This window comes from Salmo salar, chromosome 03 (genome assembly GCF_965601325.2).
Source record: "Salmo salar chromosome 03, fSalSal1, whole genome shotgun sequence".
In the NCBI taxonomy this organism is placed as follows: Eukaryota; Metazoa; Chordata; class Actinopteri; order Salmoniformes; family Salmonidae; genus Salmo; species Salmo salar.
This window is the reverse complement of record NC_138293.1, coordinates 9,440,289-9,463,853: the sequence shown is the minus strand read 5'-3', so window position 1 is coordinate 9,463,853 and position 23,565 is coordinate 9,440,289.

Genomic DNA, 23,565 nt, shown 5'->3' with positions numbered 1-23,565 from the left:
AGGAGAAGTGAAAACCAACATACACTGGAATTGCAGACAGCTTCATTTATCATGCATGTTCAATCTAAAGACATATTCAAATACATTTTATTCAAATACGATACATAGGACATGTGTGTAGACACATTCTCAGAGGAAAAAAACAGGTCATTATCTGAATGAGCAAAGAGAATTTCCTCGACTCAGAGTGGGCACTTGCGCTGTATCTCCCGGGTGTATCCAGACCCAGACATACTTCTACTCTGCTTTAAATATAATAGGGCCAGAACAAGTGGTGCAGACATCTACCGAAGTCATCGGACTACGACACAGCCATTCATCAAACTCTCTGTTACTCTCTTACCATATGTAAATTCACCCCTAGCCATGGAAAGTGTCTGGGCTTCCATTACTCTGCAGATAGACCATCGGTAGACATGACGCTGAAACCCTGCTAGACCAGGAACAGATAGTGAATCAGCAGTTCACTGCGTCTAATGAGGAACACGAGGAAACACAACATGGGTTTTATCTATGGGCAAAGGGATGAATCATAATCTATTGGCCCTTGGACGCTTTCAATACTAATGGACCCTGTGGGATTTTTTGTTTGGAGGATTAATAACGGCCTTGTCATGTCAGGCCCACTCATGTCAATAACGGCCCTCAACTAACCGGTGCCCCCGCACATTGACTCTATACCGGCACCCTCCTGCATATATTGTTATTTTTTACTGCTCCTTTTTAATTACTCGTTAGTTTTATCTCTTATTCTTATCCGTATTTTTTGAAACTGCACTGTCGGGTTAGGGGCTCTTAAGTAAGCATTTCACTGTAAGGTCTACACCTGCTGTATTCAGCGCATGTGACTAATACAATTTGATTTGATGTGATGTTTTGGAGAATTATTTTTTTGACAGCTGCAATGTTATTAATTCAGTTACAATATGGATGAGGGGTTTTTTATGCAACGTTGTTCACCGCCAATTAATCTTGGGGCTCAAAGACATTAGCCATGTCTCGTCTTTGTCATTTACAAACATTAACCAAAAGAGGAAGTTAGATTGAGGGAAAACAAAAGGCGATGAATCGAGGGTGATTTGCTGAATATAAACTCTGAGTCTCGAAAACAGCCAGACAGCACCAAGAGGGCTATGTGATCTAAATAGCTGTTTAATCGCAATGCAAATAAGGACCAGCTTTTTCAGACCAAAGATTATGACTCAGAAATGGTTTAGCATGACTACAGATCTAAGACAGTAGATGGGAAGATTAGATACAACGATTGAATGATTACGCTTTGAAATAAATAATCCGTATTTACTTTGAGTTTTTTTGGAAAAAGACTCTCAATGGGGGGCCTGAGAAACTCTCAATCACTCATCTCCACCAGTTTCTTGGAGCCCTGGCACCTCAACTCCACCAGCACCTTGGAGCCCCGACACCTCATCTCCAAAAATTAAAAACTTAAATATGACATTTACATAAGTATTCAGACCCTTTACTCAGTACTTTGTTGAAGCACCTTTGGCAGCGATTACAGCCTAGAGTCTTCTTGGGTATAACGCTACAAGCTTGGCACACCTGTATTTGGGGAGTATCTCCCATTCTTCTCTGCAGATCCTCTCAAGCTCTGTCAGGTTGGATGGGGAGCGTTGCCGCACAGCTATTTTCAGGTCTCTCCAGAGATGTTTGACCGAGTTCAAGTCCGGGCTCTGGCTGGGCCACTCAAGGACATTCAAAGACTTGTCCTGAAGCCACACCTGCATTGTCTTGCTGTGTGTTTAGGGTCGTTGTTCTGTTGAAAGGTGAACCTTCGCCCCAGTCTGAGATCCTGAGCGCTCTGAAGCAGGTTTTCATCAAGGATGTCTCTGTACTTTGCTCCGTTCATCTTTCCCTCAATCCTGACTTGTCTCCCAGTCCCTACCACTCTCATGGTCTGAGAGTCTTTAGGTGTCTTTGGGCAAACTCCAAGCGGGCTATCATAAAGCCCTGATTGGTAGAGTGCTGCAGAGATGGTTGTCCTTCTGGAAGTTTATCCCATCTCCACAGAGGAACTCCGGAGCTCTTTCAGAGTGACAATCGGGTTCTTCTCGGCCCTTCTCCCCCTATTGCTCAATTTGGCCGGGCAGCCAGCTCTAGGAAGAGTCTTGGTGGTTCCAAACTTCTTCAATTTAAGAATGATTGAGGCCACTGTGTTCTTGGGGACCTTCAATGCTGCAGAAATGTTTTTGTACCCTTCACCAGATCTGTGCCTCCACACAATCTTGTCTCGGAGCTCTACGGACAATTCCTTCGACCTCATGGCTTGGTTTCTGCTCTGACATGCACTGTCAACTGTGGGACCTTATATAGACAGGTGTGTGTCTTTCCAAATCTTGTCCAATCAATTGAATTTACCACAGGTGGACTCCAATCAAGTTGTAGAAACAGCTCAAGGATGATCACTGGATGCACCTGAGCTCAATTTTGAATCTCATAGCGAAGGATCTGAATGCTTATGTAAATAAGGTATTTCTGTTTTTTTTATATACATTTGCAAACATTTCTAAAAACCGTTTTTGCTTTGTCATTACGGGGCATTGTATGTAGATTGATGAGGATTTTTTATTTATTTCATCCATTTTATAATAAGGAAAAAGTCAAGGGGTCTGAATACTTTCTGAATCTATCTTCAACGCTCTTTAATAATAATAACTTCATTATATTCAAAATCCTTTAACTCATGATTATTGGCTGGCTGGTGGTTATCTAGAGTCTAGACTACCTGTGTTGTTGCTGCCCTGACACACATGTGAAACTCCCGACTGAAGAAGGGATGGAGTTGGTCGGAGGGTATTAGATACAGCTGCTCCTCTCTGTGTATCTCTGCTGTGTGTAAGCCAGACCGAATATTGATGATAATGAAACTCAAGTGTTAGTAAAATGTTATGATGCAGCTGCTGTGGCAGGACTGTTGATATTTAAACTAGGTAGCTTGCTACACAGACTGGACCGGTGAACGCATCTCAAGCCGTGCATGTTTAAATACCAGGTGTACGCAATCTCCATACAAGGCAGAATGGGTAACAGGTGCAAACCTGGCGCGAACTCCGTACAGTGTAGGCCAACAGGCGCTATCAACCAACGGTCTGGGTGGGGGTGGGAAACTTGAGTTGGTTCAGAACATCAACGACAAAAACGGCATGTAAAAATATATATACATACCACCACCCAAAAGGGCAGGTGTGGGAGGTCAAAGAGGCGGGTGATCAGGTACACCCCTATCTGTACCCCACAGGAGGCTGCTGAGGGGAGAACGACTCGAAATAATGTCCGGAACGGAGAAAATGGAATGGCATCAAACACCTGGAAACCATGTGTTTGATGTATTTGTTACCATTCCAGTAATTATGCTCCAGTCATTAGTAGGAGCCCATTATCCTGTGCTGTGCATGTGCCTGGTTTAAAGTACTTAGGGCAGGGGTATTCAACCTGGGGTCTGTGGCCCCCTAGTGGTCCGCAGAGGTACTGCAGCGAGTCCAACCCCAAAAAATGTAAAGTGGAAAAAAAACTTTTTTATTTCAATGTTTTTACGAATATCGCTAGTAACAACAGAATAAATTGATTTTGAATTACATACCTACAGTAGAAAAGAGGAGACTATTTTATTTCTAATGATGTCAACTTTATTTCTCAGCTCCTAATGGTAGGGTTAGGGTTTGGTAGACTGTCATTGTAAATAAAAATCCGTTCTTAACTGACTTGCCAAGTTAAATAAAAGGTAAAAAAATAATTGTAAGCAAATTATACTAATTGGAGCAATTTACTGGAGTATTTAACATAGGCTTCGAAAAAAGCACCCGCGAATAGACAACCTGTGCAAGTGCCGCTGGCTGCTAGTAAGCTTACTTGACTTGGACATTAATTTTGCCAACATGTGGATAACCTTTGTTTAACCAGCTAAACCGCTGCTTTTAGCAAAAAATGTGTTTGGAGTTACCTTTTTAGCTAATAGGCTGAAGTTCAGGCCTACACTTCCTCTTCCAAATATGATGTGCAGAGGTCAAAATAATGAAAAACTATCTACCAAATCTATTAATTTTTAAATGTTGATTACTTCTCCTTGCCATTATCATTCCCCTGATGATAAGACAAGGCATGTGATTATTATTATTTATTTTTTGCTAACACATGATGAGGTTCCCTAGTTTGCCGGTTTGCCTGTGAGGAGGTCCTTGGGCAAGAAAAGGTTGAAGACCCCTGACTTAGGGTAAGCAAATTGGCTTGTCCCAGTAGTGATGTGTAGAGTAGTGACATGTTTGGGGGATTTATAGATATCTATCTATTATATTGAATGCTAGAAAGTGAACAAAAATATTTAATATATTGTATAGATCAATAAAAACAAAGAATTCTATTTAATAATCCTATTTTTCTTACTAGTATAATGTGTGTCCCTCAGTTTTATGTCACTGGTGTTACTGCCTTGAAAATCACTCATTAATGATATACTGTACAAGGATTATTAGCTAATCACACCCTTTTAGTATGTTACATTTGAGGATTTAATTGATCATTTGGTGTGTCTAAATCCAAAGTGTCACCTGATGTTAGTCAATTTATTAGGGAAAATGATTAATCATTAGTAAATCCAGCAGGTTAAGAAGCTGGATGTGGAGGTCCTTGGCTGGCGTGGTTACACGTGGTCATGAGGCCGGATCGGACGTACTGCCAAATTCTTTAAAACGACGTTATAGGTGGCTTATGGTAGAGAAAGTAACATAAATTCTCTGGCAACAGCTCTGGTGGAGAGAAATAATGAGAGAAATAAGCTTTTTGTGCGTATGGACCATTTCTGGGATCTTATATTTCACCTTGTGAAACATGGGACAAACACTTTACATGTTGCGTTTCTATATTTTTGCTCAGTGTAGAAAAGTCAATATTTAATATTGGACGGAAAACGAGTTTGATTTTGCCCAGGAAAATGTTTGAGCACATCCGTGATTATGAAATACTAGTGAAGTTGAACACAGACATTGGGAAATGTGTTATTAGAGAGCTATTAACAGCTGTTACAGAATGTGTCAGACTTCTTAAGTCACAGCCGATTGCATCTACAGACCTTCCTAAAGGAGTTAGGCATTGGATTTAGCCCAAATGTTACAGGGAGCACATGGTCCAGTGGCATGAACACTAGCCAAAGTGCAACTGGGAGTACTACTACACGGTTGATTTCCCATCGTTCACGGCTGAGAGAGCGTGGTTAAGTAACAGTTCTCACACACAGCAACTGAACACACACACACACACACACACACGAGTGACTGAACAGTAGGTACTAATCCATTTTCTTTTCCATTGACACTAGCTTTAGCCGGAGTGCTAGAAGGAATGTAATGGTCCATTGGCCCATGAAGTAAGCTCCGATATGACTGCAACAAAAACCATTCCTCATCACCAAGGGACAGGGGCACCAGGGCGAGAGAGAGAAAGAAGAGGAGAGAGAATACGAAGGAAAAAAAACGTTTGACACAGAGAGAGATAGACTTTATGGATTAACCTCTCCGTTGTCTTTCGAACAAGACCACCCACGCACGCCTGTCCATCCGCCCACACCGGGCCTCCACTAGTCTCCGCTATCCAATGCGGCAACGAGGGGGGCTAATAACCTCGGGCCTCAATCACGATGCTCCTTCACAACGTGGCGCAGGACCGGAACTAGGATGAAATTGTGTAATTACCTCCCCCACTAACGCACTAGCTCCACAATGACCGGCTCAGACGAGACTCATGCATCTCTTTGGGGTGTGTGTCTGTGTTGGTAAGGGGGGGGGGGGGGGGGGGGGGGGGCGGAGCGCATTTCAACAGGAAATAAGGTAGTGCTACATTATTAGCGAGGACACGGGCACAGTGATGTCGCAAAGGTGCTGACAAAGCCACAGACGCCGCAGAACATTGGCCATGCATATGGAACAGGGCCCCACTCACAGGAGATGAGATGTGTACCTTTGGGAGAAATTCATTCCAGTCAGCAGAAGATTTATGTTTTGCGGGGCCTAATGTGAGACAGAACTTCACTGACTGTGACAAAGTCCGCAAAGACAGAGTGGGAAATGATGTGAAATTATCTTTTTCATCAAGCTTAGTTCATAAACCACCCTCCCTCTCACCCTTCCTCTCTCACCAATGCCCAAAGCCAAATTAAAGCCCACATTAAAACATTGTCAAGACAGTTAAGGCACCGGAATGTTTTTGACATAGCATGCTCTTGATCTTAGGTGTAATGGGTCTATCCAACAATTAGGTGCCTTTTCAGTAGTGCAACTTGGTGGGGGGGGGGGCCTGTTTTACTTCACCTTATTTTAACATTCTGTCATAAAGAGCACATGTTCCACATCAACAAGCACAAGAAAGAGGATTTCAACACCTACCATCTCAGATTGTTCTGAAATAGTTTCTGTTCTTAGAAACAGATAAGATTAGCATTCATGCAACATTATTTAGTTGAAATATAATTTGATCTTTGAGAAATTAAGGTAATTAATTGCATCCGAATTGGCCATTTTTAATTTATAGGATTCCTTTTTTATTCAATAAATATAGTATCTAACACCCAAGTTAGCTTAGAACACCAACCCCCTCCCTCACTTATGTCTCACATAATCTATTCAGCTCTTCTGTGTCCTGCTCACAGATATCAACAAAGTGCTACTCACCAAGCATGAACTGATTCACTCACTTTGAGGAGAACCATTCTCCTGCAGTTTGAACTAGCCGTGCCATCAATATTTAGACATTGGGACAACATTCATTTGCCTGTTGTCTTTTCTTTGTGGATTTTGTCTTACACTGTCTTGTGTAATTTTAGAATTGAAGAACACCCATGACAGATGCACATGCTTGTTAGAGCACCTTTATTCATTATTGTGTCTGACTTTGTCTCCTATGATCTATTCAACAAGTCCTGCAGTCTGAACTCACCCTGCCGTCACTATTTAGACATTGAGACCACATATGCATTTGCCTGTTGTCTTTCCTTTGTGGGTTTAGTCTTACACAGTCTAGTTTATTTTAGAGTTGAAAAAACACCAACTACAGATACACTTGTTTGTTTGGTATCTCGAAGACTACATTTTAAAAATAGGGGTACATCTACATAACATAAACAGCATATGCATGGGTGATTTGCATCAATAGAAATAGCTTAGCACCACCACCAGCTTTTAGCACCACGTATTGACTAATGCTAAAACAGCTAACATCGCTAACTAGCATGCTAAATGCCCATTCATTCTTAATGAAAATGTCTACCACTAACACTATTGGGAGTGTGTGAGCTAGCAAACAAGCTCAACACAATATAATTATTTACAACAGACACTACTTGGGTCCAAACCCACAAGAGAAAGATCTCTAGAAACGTATGTTTAAATGCACGCTTAATAAAACATCAGAACAGCAAAAGTAAGTCACCTCAGGTGGACAAGTAGTAGGAGGGGAAATGGTGCGCTCGTCATGATAGGGAAAGAACATTTCTGACACTGAACGACCCTGGAATAAAGGCTTCTGATTGGATAACATATATTGACCGGAGTGACCTTGACCAATAAGAACTAAAAGAAGTTTAGGACCAACTGAATGGGGGCTGAGCTGCCTGACTAAAAACCCCAGTGCAGTGTGATAGAACAGCTGGCTGATGCTGGCAGTTTTAACAGCCGCCCCCCAAATGTGTTGTACAGATTTGAAATCAACAACAAAGGGAGAAGGCAGGCAGTCACTGAGAGGGATGACGCAGAGACGTAGACCAGATAGGCTACTGGTCCAACGGAAGTCCTGTCTCTTGGTACACCTGGCCACCCCATTAGAAAGATACTTGAAGAGACCAGACCAGGGTGTGTGACGCAGCCAACAGGAACAGGCAGAGCCTGAACAGAAGACATGGACCAAGCCATCGCAGCAGCGACTGGAGGGGCCTCTCAGGGGGGGAGCAGGGAGACATTTTTGGACATTAGTAGGCTGGATTCCCGAAGGTAGGACTAGACAGATCCCACCAGACAGGGACTGAAGAGGTCTGAGTGGCAGGGTTGGACTTTTATCAAATCAAATCTACAGCTGCAGCTACAGCAGCTGCAGGCAGGGCTCCCACATTATGGACCAACTGACATTCGGAGGCGTCGGCTGGAGTATGAGTGAGCTCTCAGTGTGAGCTCTGGCAGCTCCTCTGTCCCTGGAGAAGGCCGTAGGTCTTCCTGCTCACAAACAGGCAGGGAGGAGTGTATTTATCTTGGGTCCAGAACGGGTCGGCAGAACCTCTGTCACCGGAGATGGCGATGGCACTACTGTGGGATCCAGTTGAGGATCCAGCGGCAGGAGCTGGTTGGAACACAGTGGGGTCCCCCCCCCCCGGGTATGTTCAGGTAGCTCCTCTGTCTCTGGAGAAGACTGTAGGACCGCTGTGGAGACCAGTTGAGACTCCGCAGCAGCAGCCGGTTGAAGCACAGTGGTGGGAGTTTATAGCTGTGGCTCCATGGCAGGAGCGGGTGTAGTAGGCCCCAATACTAACTTGAGCTCCATGGTTGGAGCAGGCTGGATCTGCACCGCTGGGGTCGGCTGGAGCACAGTGGTGGGGGTGCTGTAGCACCACTGTGAGGGACTACCATAGATGGTAGAGTTACTGTATCTGGACCACACAAGCTTTAGATCTCTCTCTACATCGGTCAGCTGCATTGGTGACCAGGGTGGGATCCTTTCGATTCACCTATACAGTAGGGCCTGGGCTCAAATACTCCTAGAGAGAAGGGGGAATAATGACAGTTTTAAAGTCTCCATCAGAGACCCAGGCTTTTGGCATAGATTGTATAGCTCTCATTTCTTGCCTCCACAGCACTTGATATACAGTACATTTATTAGTAGGTTACACTATATTTAGATACTTCAAATACTGCTTGAAACACTATTTGTGATGGTGTTCTTTGTTCAAATGTAAACTCAGCAAAAAAAGAAACGTCCTCTCACTGTCAACTGTGTTTATTTTCAGCAATCTTAACATGTGTAAATATTTGTATGAACATAACAAGATTCAACAACTGAGACATAAACTGAACAAGTTCCACAGACATGAGACTAACAGAAATGGAATAATGTGTCCCTGAACAAAGGAGGGGTCAAAATCAAAAGTAACAGTCAGTATCTGGTGTGGCCACCAGCTGCATTAAGTACTGCAGTGCATCTCCTCCTCATGGACTGCACCAGATTTGCCAGTTCTTGCTTTGAGATGTTACTCCACTCTTCTACCAAGGTACCTGCAAGTTCCCAGACATTTCTGGGGGGAATGGCCCTAGCCCTCACCCTCCGATCCAACAGGTCCCAGACGTGCTCAATGGGATTGAGATCCGGGCTCTTCGCTGGCCATGGCAGAACACTGACATTCCTGTCTTGCAGGAAATCACGCACAGAACGAGCAGTATGGCTGGTGGCACTGTCATGTTGGAGGGTCATGTCAGGATGAGCCTGCAGGAAGGGTACCACGAGGGAGGAGGATGTCTTCCCTGTAACGCACAGCATTGAGATTGCCTGCAATGACAACAAGCTCAGTCCGATGATGCTGTGACACACCGCCTCAGATCATGATGGACCCTCCATCTCCAAATCAATCCCGCTCCAGAGTACAGGCCTCGGTGTCCGACCATCAACCCTGGTGAGACAAAACAGCGACTCGTCAGTGAAGAGCACTTTTTGCCAGTCCTGTCTGGTCCAGCGAAGATGGGTTTGTGCCCATAGGCAACGTTGCTGCAGGTGATGTCTGGTGAGGACCTGCCTTACATCAGCCCTACAAGCCCTCAGTCCAGCCTCTCTCAGCCTATTGCGGACAGACTGAGCACTGATGGAGGGATTGTGCGTTCCTGGTGTAACTCTGGCAGTTGTTGTTGCCATCCTGTACCTGTCCCGCAGGTGTGATGTTTGGATGTACCGATCCTGTGCAGGTGTTGTTACACGTGGTCTGCCACTGCGAGGATGGCAGACCACGTGTGCTCTCCGTCCTGTCTCCCTGTAGCGCCGTCTTAGGTGTCTCACAGTACGGACATTGCAATTTATTGCCCTGGCCACATCTGCAGTCCTCGTGCCTCCTTGGAGCATACCTAAGGCACGTTCACGCAGATGAGCAGGGACCCTGGGCATCTTTCTTTTGGTGTTTTTCAGAGTCAGTAGAAAGGCCTCTTTAGTGTCCTAAGTTTTCATAACTGTGACCTTAATTGCCTACCGTCTGTAAGCTGTTAGTGTCTTCACGACTGTTCCACAGGTGCATGTTCATTAATTGTTTATGGTTCATTAAACAAGCATGGGAAACAGTGTTTAAACCCTTTACAATGAAGATCTGTGAAGTTACTTGGATATTTTCGGAATTATCTTTGAAAGACAGGGTCCTGGAAAAGGAACGTTTCTTTTTTTGCGGAGTTTATATTCCTGAAACGTACATTATGGAAAACATCTCACACTCAGTCATAGTTAGTAGAATAATGAACGGATTGACAAGATTTTGGCATGGTCGACTTTTAGAAGGTTAGCAGGAAAGTGAGTGATTTAAACTACCTAAATATACTCACATTCACTGAACATTTAGTATTTGAAACTCAAACATGACTTTTCCCAACTGATTTTTCTATAATCCTACAGGCTCCTCATCATTATCCATACCTTACAGTATACAGTGGTCAAACTAGCACTAACTAGCATTAATGGTAACAATGATGGTAACAATAAATAACGTGCCATAGAATTCTACGGCAGCCCGCAAGGTGTGTTGCAGTACGACGCAACTTTTACAGGAAGAACCACTGTTTTCCGATGCATCCAACACCATTGCATTGGGAAGCTGCTGTTTGAGAATTCATCTGGTTTAGAAATCAAACTCTTGATATGTTATTGCAGAGCACATTGAACTGTTTTTAGAGAAGATTGTATTGCAAAGTATGTTAAACATTGAGTATACAAAACATTAATAACACCAGCTCTTTCCATGACATACTGTAGACTGACCAGGTGAAAGCTATGATCTCTTATTGATGTCACTTATTAAATCCACTTCAATCAGTCAATCAATCAAATGTATTTATAAAGCCATTTTTACATCAGCAGATATCACAAAGTATTTATACAGAAACCCAGCCTAAAACCCCAAACAGCAAGCAATGCAGACGTAGAAGCATAGTTGCTAGGAAAAACTCTCTAGAAAGGCAGGAACCTAGGACGAAACCTAGAGAGGAACCAGGCTCTTGTAGAGGGTGCAACAGATCAGCACCTCAGGAGTAAATATCAGTTGGCTTTTCATAGCAGAGGTCGAGACAGCAGGTGCGATAGAGAGAGAGAGAAAGAGGGAGAGTCGAAAAACAGCAGGTCTGTGACAAGGTAGCACGTCTGTGAACATGGTCAGGGTTCCATAGCCACAGGCAGAATAGTTGAAACTGGAGCAGCAGCATGACCAGGTGGAATGGGGACAGCCAGGAGTCATCAGGCCAGGTAGTCCTGTGCGCCGCCTTACAGGACTCCCAATCACAGCCGGATGTGATACAGCCTGGATTCAAACCAGGGACTGTAGTGACACCTCTTGTGCTGAGTTGCAGTGCCTTAGACCGCTGCGCCACTCAGGAGCCTAATCTAAAAGTGATAAAAGCATGGATTAGCTTTTCTGCTTACTTTTGGGACAAAAAGGTATGATGATGGAAAAAAGTCTAAACCAGGAAAGAACTTGTCCGTGTAGACCACTCAAACTCAACTCTGGACCTCGAAGCCAGTTCCACTGCATTTTTTAATTGTTCCCCTCTAATCAGGGACTGATTTAGACCTGGGACACCAGGTGAGTGCAATTCATTTGAGTTGAGTACCCCTGGTGTAGACCAATTAGTGTTTCCGATCTCTCCAAAAGAATGTGATGATCGATGGGGTCATAACCGGCACAAGGACAGATGCCGACACATATTTCTAGCTAATTTACACGCTGAAGTTATGTTGTGCTTGGCAGCCTCTGACTGTTTCACATCTTTGGTGCCGATGTGGACAACAATATCCCTATACTCTCTACACTCGCCAATTTTAGCCGTAGCCAGCACCCTCTTCAGATTAGCCTTTACGTCGGAAACCCTGCACCCTGGTAAACAGTGTATGATCACTGGATTATTCTTTTAAAGTCTAATATTGTGGGTAATGGACTCTACGGATTTCAATTTGTCAGAGCTAATGGTGGGAGGCTTCAGCAGCTCAGACCCCGTAACGGGTGGTGGAGAGACCTGAGAAGGCTCGGCCTCTGACTCCGACTCGTTGCTTAATGGAGAGAACCGGTTGAAAGTATCTGTCGGCTGAATGAGCGATACGGGATGACAGCATTTCTTTCCAGAAGCCTTGAGAAAGTTGTCCGGCTGCGGGGTCTCTGGAGAGGATTTATATTACTATCTGTACTTATTGGTGGAACAGATGGTGTTTCATCCTTTCCTACACTTAAATTGCCCTTGCCTAACGATTGCGTCTGAAGCTGAGCTTGCAACTCCGCTATCCTCACCATAAGGCGATAGTTCTCCTGCATATTAAGAGTACAGCAACTGAAATTAGATGGCATAACGTTAATGTTCTACTTAGCTTTTTCGGCTAGTGGAAATCCTGTAGTACCATGTCCAGATAAAGCGTCTGGGGTGAAAAAGTTGAATGAAAAAAGTTGAGCGAGGAAAAAACTAAGATGTTGGTAAATTTGAGTTTTGATTAAAAGTAAAAAACTAAAAGTTTGGCTGTCTAACCCTGCTGGGACACCTGTCACCATCTAGTCCTGCTAAGACATGATGAGCATAGTGTTGTGTACTGACTGTGCACCATGACAGTGAAGTCTGTAGAGCTGTTGATACTGTGTCAGTGTGAAAAGTAGGGAATTAGTTAGGGAAACTGACAGATCAATAACGTTACATTACTATACTGACTCAAATAAAAACTCACTTTGCGCTGTCAAAAACATCAGAATATCGATCTTCAATCGTTTTGCTGCAGGTCTAGTGTGATTGAGGCAAAAATAATAGCTCTAATGTTACATTATTGAACAAAAACTAGCCAAGTTAATTTACTTCTGTTGAAATGGGACAAAACAAAGGCTACAAAACATTTCCATACACACAACAGCTGTTAGATACTGCTACCTGACAGATAGCTGTAGAGGCTAGAGCTGAACTGGCTGTGGTAGCTACTAGCTAGGTAGCTAGTTCATTAACTTCAGACAGAACTTCAGTCAAGAGGGGATGAAACATTAGCTAACGTTACATGTCAGTTACACTACACTGGGAATATATATTTTTTCTTCTATTAAGTCTCACAACAGTTACCTTGCCAGCTACATTAGTCAAATAAAGAGTAGCCAGTTTCTGCTCTGCGCAACACAGTCAGACAGCAGCTGCCTCTGTTCGTCTCTGCCATACTGGTCCTATAAGCCAGCCTTTCAGAAGCTTTGCCTTCAAAGGCGCTGCATGGTCAATCTGACATCTGCATTGGAAGTGCAGCATTTACGGTAATACGGCCTCTGCAGAAGTCAGGGCATACATACTTCTTGCGCTTCGCGGAGCAGCGCAGAGCTGTTGAGTAGCGCTGGTGTGAAGGAAGTTGTCAAGGAAGTGAGTTTGTATTTATACAGAACCTCCCATCCCCACTTACTGTCAACCAATCATATCAATTCGGAGCTATATGGAGCTATACGTAGCCATCTGCATTGTTACATTTTGGAAGGACACAGCGATGCGGTACGGAGCTCAATTTGGCCTCTGCATGCCTCCGGAGGCTCTGCAATTGCATCACACCCTCCCTACGGAACCTCCGAGCACATTTTCGGATCAAGAATAAATTGGCTTTCAGACAGCCTGTCTGCACGCTCTGTGGTGTTCACGCGGTCCTAAATCCAGCTGAAACCGCCAAACAATCTACCGGACCACTCTGAGGAGTCAGCATGGTCCTTTTGTTTATTTATATTTTTTATTTAACTGCCCCCCCCCCCCCCCCGACTCCAGTAAAAGTTGCCCCCCTGTAAACAAGCTATCTTGTGTACCGTTTGTTCAAAAGTCTTAAGGCATCAAACTATCCAAGCATAGAAAATGAAGTTATACAAAAGTTCTTGATTCCATCTGTCAGGAAGGGAACATAAGGCACAGATATGGCAGGCTGCGCGAAGGAAAAGAACATCACTCAATCACTAAAAAGACATGAGTTTCACAACCCAATTTTACCACCCTGGAATTATCTGCTGAAAATGGATGAACAGAGATTTTTGGGAAAACAACACTACTTCAACTGCAGTGATGCAAGTTTGGATTCATTTAATCGATAACGCAATGTATGCAGAGAAGAAAGTCAACTGTATACATATTCAAACAAGCTATCTTGTGCGGTTCAAATATAATTTTTCTTTACCTGGAAATTCATGGTTACCAGTTGCAAAGGGCTTTAAGTCTCTCAATTAGGAGAGACCAAATCATTTTGTATTACCAGGTTTGAAATGTGTTTTACATCATGGGTACTCATGCACCAACCAGGATGTTAACAGAGGATTCTTTGAGTGGCCAAACTACCAGAAATCTGTCATTTTCAATGGAAGGAGGAGACTGAAGGACAGACATTGGCAACTAGAGATTTTACGACCAGAGATTAGAAAGTTTAAACTGTGCAAATGATCAGCAAAACAACTTTGCAATATTTTATTTTACTAGGCAAGTCAGTTAAGAACAAATTTTTATTTTCAATGACGGCCTAGGAACAGTGGCTTAACTGCCTTGGTCAGGGGGAGAACAACAGATTTGTACCTAGTCAGCTCGGGGATTTGATCTTGCAACCTTTCAGTTACTAGTCCAACTCTCTAACCACTAGGCTATGCTGCCGCCCCAGCATAACCAAACAAGGGAAGGATGTGGGAACCTCTCGCTGGAAAGCTTTGGCACTGTGTTGGTTAGGCTACCAACCAATGTGTTGTTTTGTATGCAGTGCAGAAGAAAAGTCCCTGCAGGGTGATTCCGGCGATGTATTACAACAAAGTAGTAAACAATGTGAATCCTATCTAAGCACGATAGTGTCACCATACCACGCCATAGACCAGCAACATCCCAGACATACTCCATGGAAGGATAGGAGGATAGCCTTGGTTAGTGGGGATGATTGTAGATGGTTCCCCAACTGGTGGACGGTTGTTATTATGGCCCCCCAAGTTTTCGTTTTTTAAGGGGGTGGGGGGGGGGGCATACAAGACTGTAAAAACACCAGGAAATCAGCTGTGATTTTAATTTAATAAATCTGTTCCAAAGTATTCCCACGCATAATAGAGAGACATGATCGTATACAAATGTAAGCAAGGTTGGAAATGATTACGTTTTAGTCATACATTACATCTGTTTGGCCTTCCTGCGGTCAATTTACAGTCTACTAAGTAGTTGTAATTATGTTCCGACCCCCAAACTTCCACTCAAGAAAACAATCAGCCCATGGCTGAATCCAGTAGATGATCCCTGGCATAGATGGTGGGTGGAGGGGGCACCTTTTCAGTCATCCCTGCTGTTGACAGATTGAAAAGGGTGAGAGAGTAGAGGGTAAAAAGGAGACCATGAAAAATGGATGCTGAAATATTAATAGTTGACCTTCCTCATTCAAATTCGCGATGGCATATTCTGTGGAGGTGGGCATATTCTGTAGAGTGACTGACGATGACATCCTTCCTGGTGAGACTTCTTCCTGGGCAAACTGACGTCCTCCGTTCTGACGTCTGTCATCTTGAATGAGGGCCAGGGTTGCGGCTTTCTATTTAACGCATTGTGTTTTTTTTTTTGTGTGTGTGTGTGTTTCTTTAATACATAAACCATTCTGTATTTGGTCCCTGTACTTTGTCAAACTGTAATGTTTTCTCAGCCACACAAGACAAGGGGTCATGGAGAATGGTCAACTCAGGGGCAGTGTGTTTACCATGATGAAGTCAACATAATCAGTCTGGACAGGAGTTAATGATACAGGCAGTTCATTCTCAGAATCAACTTTAAAAATTATACTGTATCTAAAATAGTGTTTATTATTGGTTATTCCTGCTTGCTTTTTAACCACTTGTTCAATCAGGAAATTACAAATTGTTGATGGTTTCATCATGACACACAGCTTGTGTTTGCGTCTTCTGGAAAAGTCATTCATTTTGGGTAAGCCTCCCAAATAAAGGGTGTTGATTGCAAATGTGAAAAATGTTGAGGTAGAAATCAGGAAACCAAATGTGACCAAGGGCCAGCATTGCAAAACACAGCTGGTCACGAAAGATTAATCAAGCTGTTACAATTTACATTATTCATAGAGGTATCCATATAATCCATTTGTACAGGTCACATAATCACAGGTTGGGCAACAAATGGCCCATATGTACAAGTGTTGGATCTTAATATGACCACCTTCTCACAGCAGGAAATGTCCTGCTACAACAGGTTGATCAAATTAAGATCCTATACTGTATATTTGTAGCACATTGCAGGCACCTGACTATCCATTTCTATTGATCAGCTAGCTCAGAAAAGCAAATTAGTCGGGCAAGTTACAGCAAATAGTGAAGGCTTGACACAGGGGAGCTAGGCTTGATGTATGTGTGTTTTATTCCCATTTCCATTTCAAATCTTTTGTGAGCTGAACGTGCTTTTTTTGGGGGGGGGGGGGGGGGGGGGGGGGTTGAGAATGGGTATACAGAACACGCACATACAGTTGAAGTTGGAAGTTTAAATACACTTAGGTTGGAGTCATTAAAACTTGTTTTTCAACCACTCCACAAATGTCTTGTTAATTAACAAACTATAGTTTTGGCAAGTCGGCTAGGACATCTACTTTGTGCATGACACAAGTAATTTTTCCAACAATTGTATACAGACAGATTATTTCACTGTATCACAATTCCAGTGGGTGAGAAGTTTACATACACTAAGCTGACTGTGCCTTTAAACAGCTTGAAGAATTCCAGAAAATGATGTCATGGCTTTAGAAGCTTCTGATTGACATAACTGACATCATTTGAGTCAATTGGAGGTGTATCTGTGGATGTATTTCAAAGCCTACCTTAAAACGCAGTGCCTCTTTACTTGACATCATGGTAAAATCAAAAGAAATCAGACAAGACCTCAGAAAAGTAATTGTAGACCTCCACAAGTCTGGTTTATCCTTGGGAGCAATTTCCAAACACCTGAAGGTATCATCTGTACAAACAATAGTAAGCAAGTATAAACATCATGGGACAACACAGCCGTCATACCGCTCAGGAAGGAGACGCGTTCTGTCTCCTAGAGATGAACGTACTTTGTTGCGAAAAGTGCAAATCAATCCCAGAACAGCAGCAAAGAACCTTGGGATGATGCTGAAGGAAACAGGTACAAAAGTATCTATATCCACAGTAAAACGAGTCCTATATCGACATAACCTGAAAGGCCGCTCAGCAAGGAAGAAGCCACTGCTCCAAAACCGCCATAAAATGCCAGACTACGGTTTGCAAATGCACATGGGGACAAATATCATACTCTTTGGAGAAATGTCCTCTGGTCTGATTAAACAAAAATAGAACTGTTTGGCCATAATGACCATCGTTATGTTTGGAGGAAAAAGGGGGACGCTTGCAAGCTGAAGAACACCATCCCAACCGTGAAGCATGGTGGTGGCAGCATCATGTTGTGGGGGTGCTTTACTGCAGGAAGGACTGGTGCACTTCACAAAATAGATGGCATCATGAGGTAGGAAAATGATGTGGATATATTGAAGCAGCATCTCAAGACATCAGTCAGGAAGTTAAAGCTTGGTCACAAATTGGTCTTCCAAATGGACAATGACCCCAGGTATACTTCCAAAGTTGTGGCAAAATGGCTTAAGGACCACAAAGTCAAGGTATTGGAGTGGCCATCACAAAGCTCTGACCTCAATCCTATAGAAGATTTGTGGGCAGAACTGAAAAAGTGTGTGCGAGCAAGGAGGCCTACAAACCTGACTCAGTTACACCAGCTCTGTCAGGAGGAATGGGCCAAAATTCACCTAACTTATTGTGGGAAGCTTGTGGAAGGCTACCCAAAACGTTTGATCCAAGTTAAACAATTTAAAGGCAATGCTACCAAATATGAAATGGGTGTACATAAACTTCTGACCCACTGGGAATGTGATGAAAGAAATAAAAGCGGAAATAAATCATTCTCTCTACTATTATTCTGACATTTCACATTCTTAAAATAAAGTGGTGATCCTAACTGGCCTAAGACAGGGAATTTTTACTAGGATTAAATGTCAGGAATTGTGAAAAACTGAGTTTAAATGTATTTGGCTAAGGTGTATGTAAACTTCCTGCTTCAACTGTATAGCCGTGTAACGTTTTTGAAGGGGATGTATCTATAATTTTGTCAGTGACGGTGGGAAATGGGTTTCATTACCCTTTATATTTAATTTGGTTGTACAAGGCGCTCCCTGGTACCTATGTGCGTGTTCTGTACACCCATTCTCAAACCCCTCAAAAACACGTTCAGCTCAAAAAAGCTCCTAGATTTGAAATGGAAATGGGAATAAAACACACATACATCAAGCCTTGCTCCCCTGTGTCAAGCCTTCACTATTTGCTTTAACTTGCCTGACTAATTTGTTTTTCTGAGCCAGCTGATCAATAGAAATGGATAGTCAGGGGACTGTAATATGCTACAGATATACAGTATAGGATCTTAATTTGATCACCCTGTTGTTGCAGGACAATGCAAACTTGTTGTGTATTTGAGATTTAAAAAGGCTTCACACGTTTGTTATTTCCAGTTTAATTCCACAATTTCAGACTGGATTTGTCCTAACAAAAAATGTGTCAACCTCTGAAAAAAAAAATATATATATATATAATCCACACAATAAAAGCCACTGCGTGGTCAATCAGTCATCTGCATTGGCCTTGCAACATTTATGAACAGAAAAGATTGTAGCGATTGTGTTGTAGTGCTGTACTGTATGTGTTAATCAGAGATAGTGCTGTACTCTGTGTTAATCAGAGATAGTGCTGTACTGTATGTGTTAATCAGAGATAGTGCTGTACTCTGTGTTAATCAGAGATAGTGTTTTTCTGTATGTGTTAATCAGAGATAGTGCTGTACTGTATGTGTTAATCAGAGATAGTGCTATACTGTATAAGGATCCACCCCTTTTTAACTGCCCGTAACTCAGGCCCTGAAGCAAGGATATGCATATTCTTGGTACATTTTTTTAAACATTTTAGCAGACACTCTTATCCAGAGCGACTTACAGTAGTGAATGCATACATTTCATACATATTCATACATTTTTTTCCCCCGTACTGGTCCCCCGTGGGAATCGAACCCACAACCCTGGTGTTGCAAACACCATGCTCTACCAACTGAGCCACACGGGACCATTTGAAAGGCAATACTTTTTAGTTTGTGGAAATGTGAAAGGAATGTAGGAGAATATAACACAATAGATCTGGTAAAAGATAATACAAAGAAAAAAACAACCGTTCTTTTGTATTTTTTAGACTGATGCAATAAACCATTGCATTTCTGTTCAACATTTTGTATCAAGACTGCCCAAATGTGACTAATTTTCATGTTCAAAATTGTGCACTCTCCTCAAACAATAGCATGGTATTATTTCACTGTAATAGCTACTGTAAATTGGACAGTGCAGTTAGTTTAGAAAGAATTTAAGCTTTCTGATAATATCAGATATGTCAATGTCCTGGGAAATGTTCTTGTTACTTACAACCTCATGCTAATCGCATTAGCCTACATTATCTCAACCGTCCCGTGGAAGGGACACCAATCCCGAAGAAGTTTTAAGACACCCCAGGACCAGATTTGTCCAGAGCACATTGTGGATAAGAACCTTTTTTCACCTTTCTATCAGTAAAATACAAAAAAATATGTACATAAAATGCATTTTTTGGCAAATTTTTCCAAAGAAAATGTTATCTAGAAAATAAAATTGACAACATATCAACAATTACCGCTGAGCAAGTCTGGAGAAAATCTCTTAAGGATAACTACACAACATTTGCTGAGAAAAATGTGTTGGCGTGTGGGAGGAGTCTGACTTTTGGGAAATGGCAATTAAAGACAAGTACACTGAATCAAGAGTACTAAACGCCAAACGCCCATTTAGACCCAATCACCATCTCTTCAAAGTAAGTTAACTAAATATAGTCCAGTTTGTAACATTCTCTATGAAATGGGCTTTTCAATGATGTGTAATTTAATGAAATGAGTGTTGAAATCATTGATGTATGTCCATTTTAAAGTGGTTAAAATGTATTAAAATGTTGATTACTGTTATATGATAAACTTAAGAAAATATGCATTTTCAACAAGTTTTCAACATTTTATTAATGGACCAAAATACCAACAAATCTCAAAATTGATACTGTGCCAGACTGCAGCTGTGCATGAAGTTTCAAAAGCATTCTGTTATTACTAAATGTGTAATATGATTGGTATTTTAACACCAAAATAATTTGATAAATAAAACATCAGTCATCTTCCTCAAATGATGGGGATGATGACGCAATCTTTTAGAGAGGGAGGGAATCTGATTTCATTTGTCTCCAACTCACAGCTCAGACATTTTCCATAGAAATTTACCTGGCTAAAAGGTGAGCCACTTTCGTGGTAGTGGTTATCCCGAGTTGAACTGAGTTGACCTAAAGTCACCTCGGCAACTCCTCAAACCGGATTGGAAGTATAGGTCTCTGGAGCACCAGGGTAGCTTTATTTATAATGCAAGGTTTGAAGGACGAGCGTGCTCCGTCGTGATTACGCACCAAATTCAGCTGCTGAACTCAAAACACCACCCTGGGTTGTCTTCAGTGAGGTGGAACATTAGTCGCAGATAGAAAAGTAATGAAAAGAGCTGACATGATACCTCTTTTAATATGTGTTGTATTATTGTCTGATAGCCAGGACAGTTAGACATATAGAAGACTGGGAGATTGGTAATGAAGAAAGGCATAGAGATAGATGACGGTAAAGAGCACAGACAGGAGAGCCTGAGTTGAGAATACGGTACTGCTCAACCAGACTCCAACACATGGCAGACATCATATCTGTTCTACGTAATATGTTTCTATCTGAATGTTCTGTAACCTTGCAGCCTCCTGACAAAACTTGTATTTTTAATTATGGGGTACTTTCTTACATTTTTTTTTTTCTTTCTCTCAAATAATTTGCTTCTCTCAAATAATTTGCTTCTAAGTATGATGATTGGAGCAAACTGCTCCGAGAACGCACTTGAACTCCAATATCAATGGAAATATTCGCTCTGCTTAGCCGACATTTTCTGCTGCAAATTGACTTACGTGATTTTCCCTTTCATGTACGTTCCCCACAGGATGTCTAATGAGTTAGTAGTTTAGGCCAACTGCTTTGCAACAGAAGAAGCTTTAGTGAGATCTTTCGTTTCACCAGCCACCTTCCTACAATAACAGCATGGCCAAACAGTGAGCACACGTAAAGAAACATGACAGAGAACTGAAAAGAAAACCAGACTAAATCGTACTAATACAGTAGTTACTGTTTATTTACCGTATTGTATTCAGGTATGAAGTTAAATCTACCCCATATTATTTATTAAAGGTGCATTTCACAGTGTTTCAACACACTTTAAAAATGCCGGTTAAAACACAGGAAGCTGCTGATGGGAGAACAGCTCTTAATAATGTCCGGAACGGAGAAAATGGAATAGCATCAAACACCTGGAAACCATGTGTTTGATGTATTTGTTAGCCATCCACTAATTGCGCTCCAGTCATTACCACGAGCCCGTCCTACCCAATTAAGGCTTTAAAGGCAATATTGCCATTTGTACTTTAGTTTATCCACACTACTCGATTAGAGCCCGTCCTGGTACCAGCCAGCAACCAGTGTGGGACCAGTCAACAACCAGAGTGGTCTTGCCTAGTAATCCTTTTCCAGGTGGTACCATGTGACATGATGATGAAGGGCTTTGGTGGAGGCAGGGAGTGGGGGGGGGAGGGGTCCTCGACACTGACGTGACCTCTTATCACCTCCCGAGAAAAAAAACACCGTCGTCCTCTTAGAGCAGGTTCTTATAAATATCTCATCTTCTGAGGAACGGTAGAGGTGTTTCTTTTCTCTCCGCTGATGATACACGTGTCAGAAAAAAAGAACAGTGCTTCCAGGGTGTCTGACGAGCGAGGCACATTAAGGCAGGGTTCTCAGTGAATGGAATTAGAAGCAGGGTACCCAGCTGTGTGTGTGTGTGGTGTGTGGTGTGTGGTGTGTGTGTGTGGTGTGTGTGTGTGTGTGTGTGTGTGTGTGTGTGTGTGTGTGTGTGTGTGTGTGTATGCATATGCTATTGCACGTACACTCAAGTGTGTGTTTTCAAGAGTTCTTCGTCTCCATTAATAAATGTATCGGCTTACTCTGACACCTGGGTTACAGTACATCTAGCACAGAAAATATTGAAAAAGGTTTTTCATTTATGCTGAGCCAAAGGTTTGGTCACAGTATGTCTGAATGAGGCAACCAAGCCATTCAATAAGCCTGTTTTTATTCTCGTCGGTGCAAAGCTTCCTGGGTAAAGGTCTCACTGTCCAACTGTTCCCCAAAACATGTTTAATGAATGACGGAGCAGCAGACATTTGTATACGTCGACAAAAAAACTGGCCAACACCAATTCATAATACAAACTGATTACAAGCATTTCGCTACACTCGTAATAACATCTGCTAACCAGTTGTATGTGACCAATACATTTGATTGGATTAACACATACAGTACAGCACTATCTCTGATTAACACAATATTTAGGCTGCCTTCCTCCAGTGCTGCTAACTGAAGCTGGCTAGCTTTAGAAAACCCTGAGTAGCTTCCTTCATAGTATACCCTTCTGGTTTTGATGAAAATCCAACCTACTGTATTGCCTATTACGACTGATATTTATCATATTTATTGCATGACTCCCATTTTTCCAAGAACATAGGCTTTCTTAAATAGAAATGTGTACTTGAACCAATAAAAAAGTGAACCAAAATATATATTCAGAAGAGCTGACTCCTGAAGATAATAATAATAATAGTAAGTAGATGTGCTATGATAATGAAAACCCTCTGTCTGCAAGAGGAGTTGGAGGATTGTCTTTGAATGAGGTTGGATGTGTCACGTCCTGGCCAGTATAAGGGTTAATTGTCATTGTAGTTTGGTCAGGACGTGGCAGAGGGTATTTGTTTTATGTGGTTCGGGGTAGTGTTTTGGTAAAAGGGCGTTTGATTTAGTATTTCCGGGTTTTTGGTTTATGGTCTATGTTTATGTTGTGGCAAAGAAGGGGGTCGAGTGATAAATAGCAGATATGTGAGGGCAGAACTAATAAACGGGCTCTGCCCGATCACTAAAATGGCCACCCCGATCAGAACTACAGATCACAATTCCCAGAAGCAAGGGGAACCCTCAGAAGGTGGAGCCGACCCACAGATAAAAGGTCAAGAAAAACCAGGCAGAGAGAGAGAGGGCGGGAAGGATCTATGAACCATAGAGAAAGAGACAATCTACATTGTCTGGATTTACCGTGTACGAGCTGGACTGTTTTGGA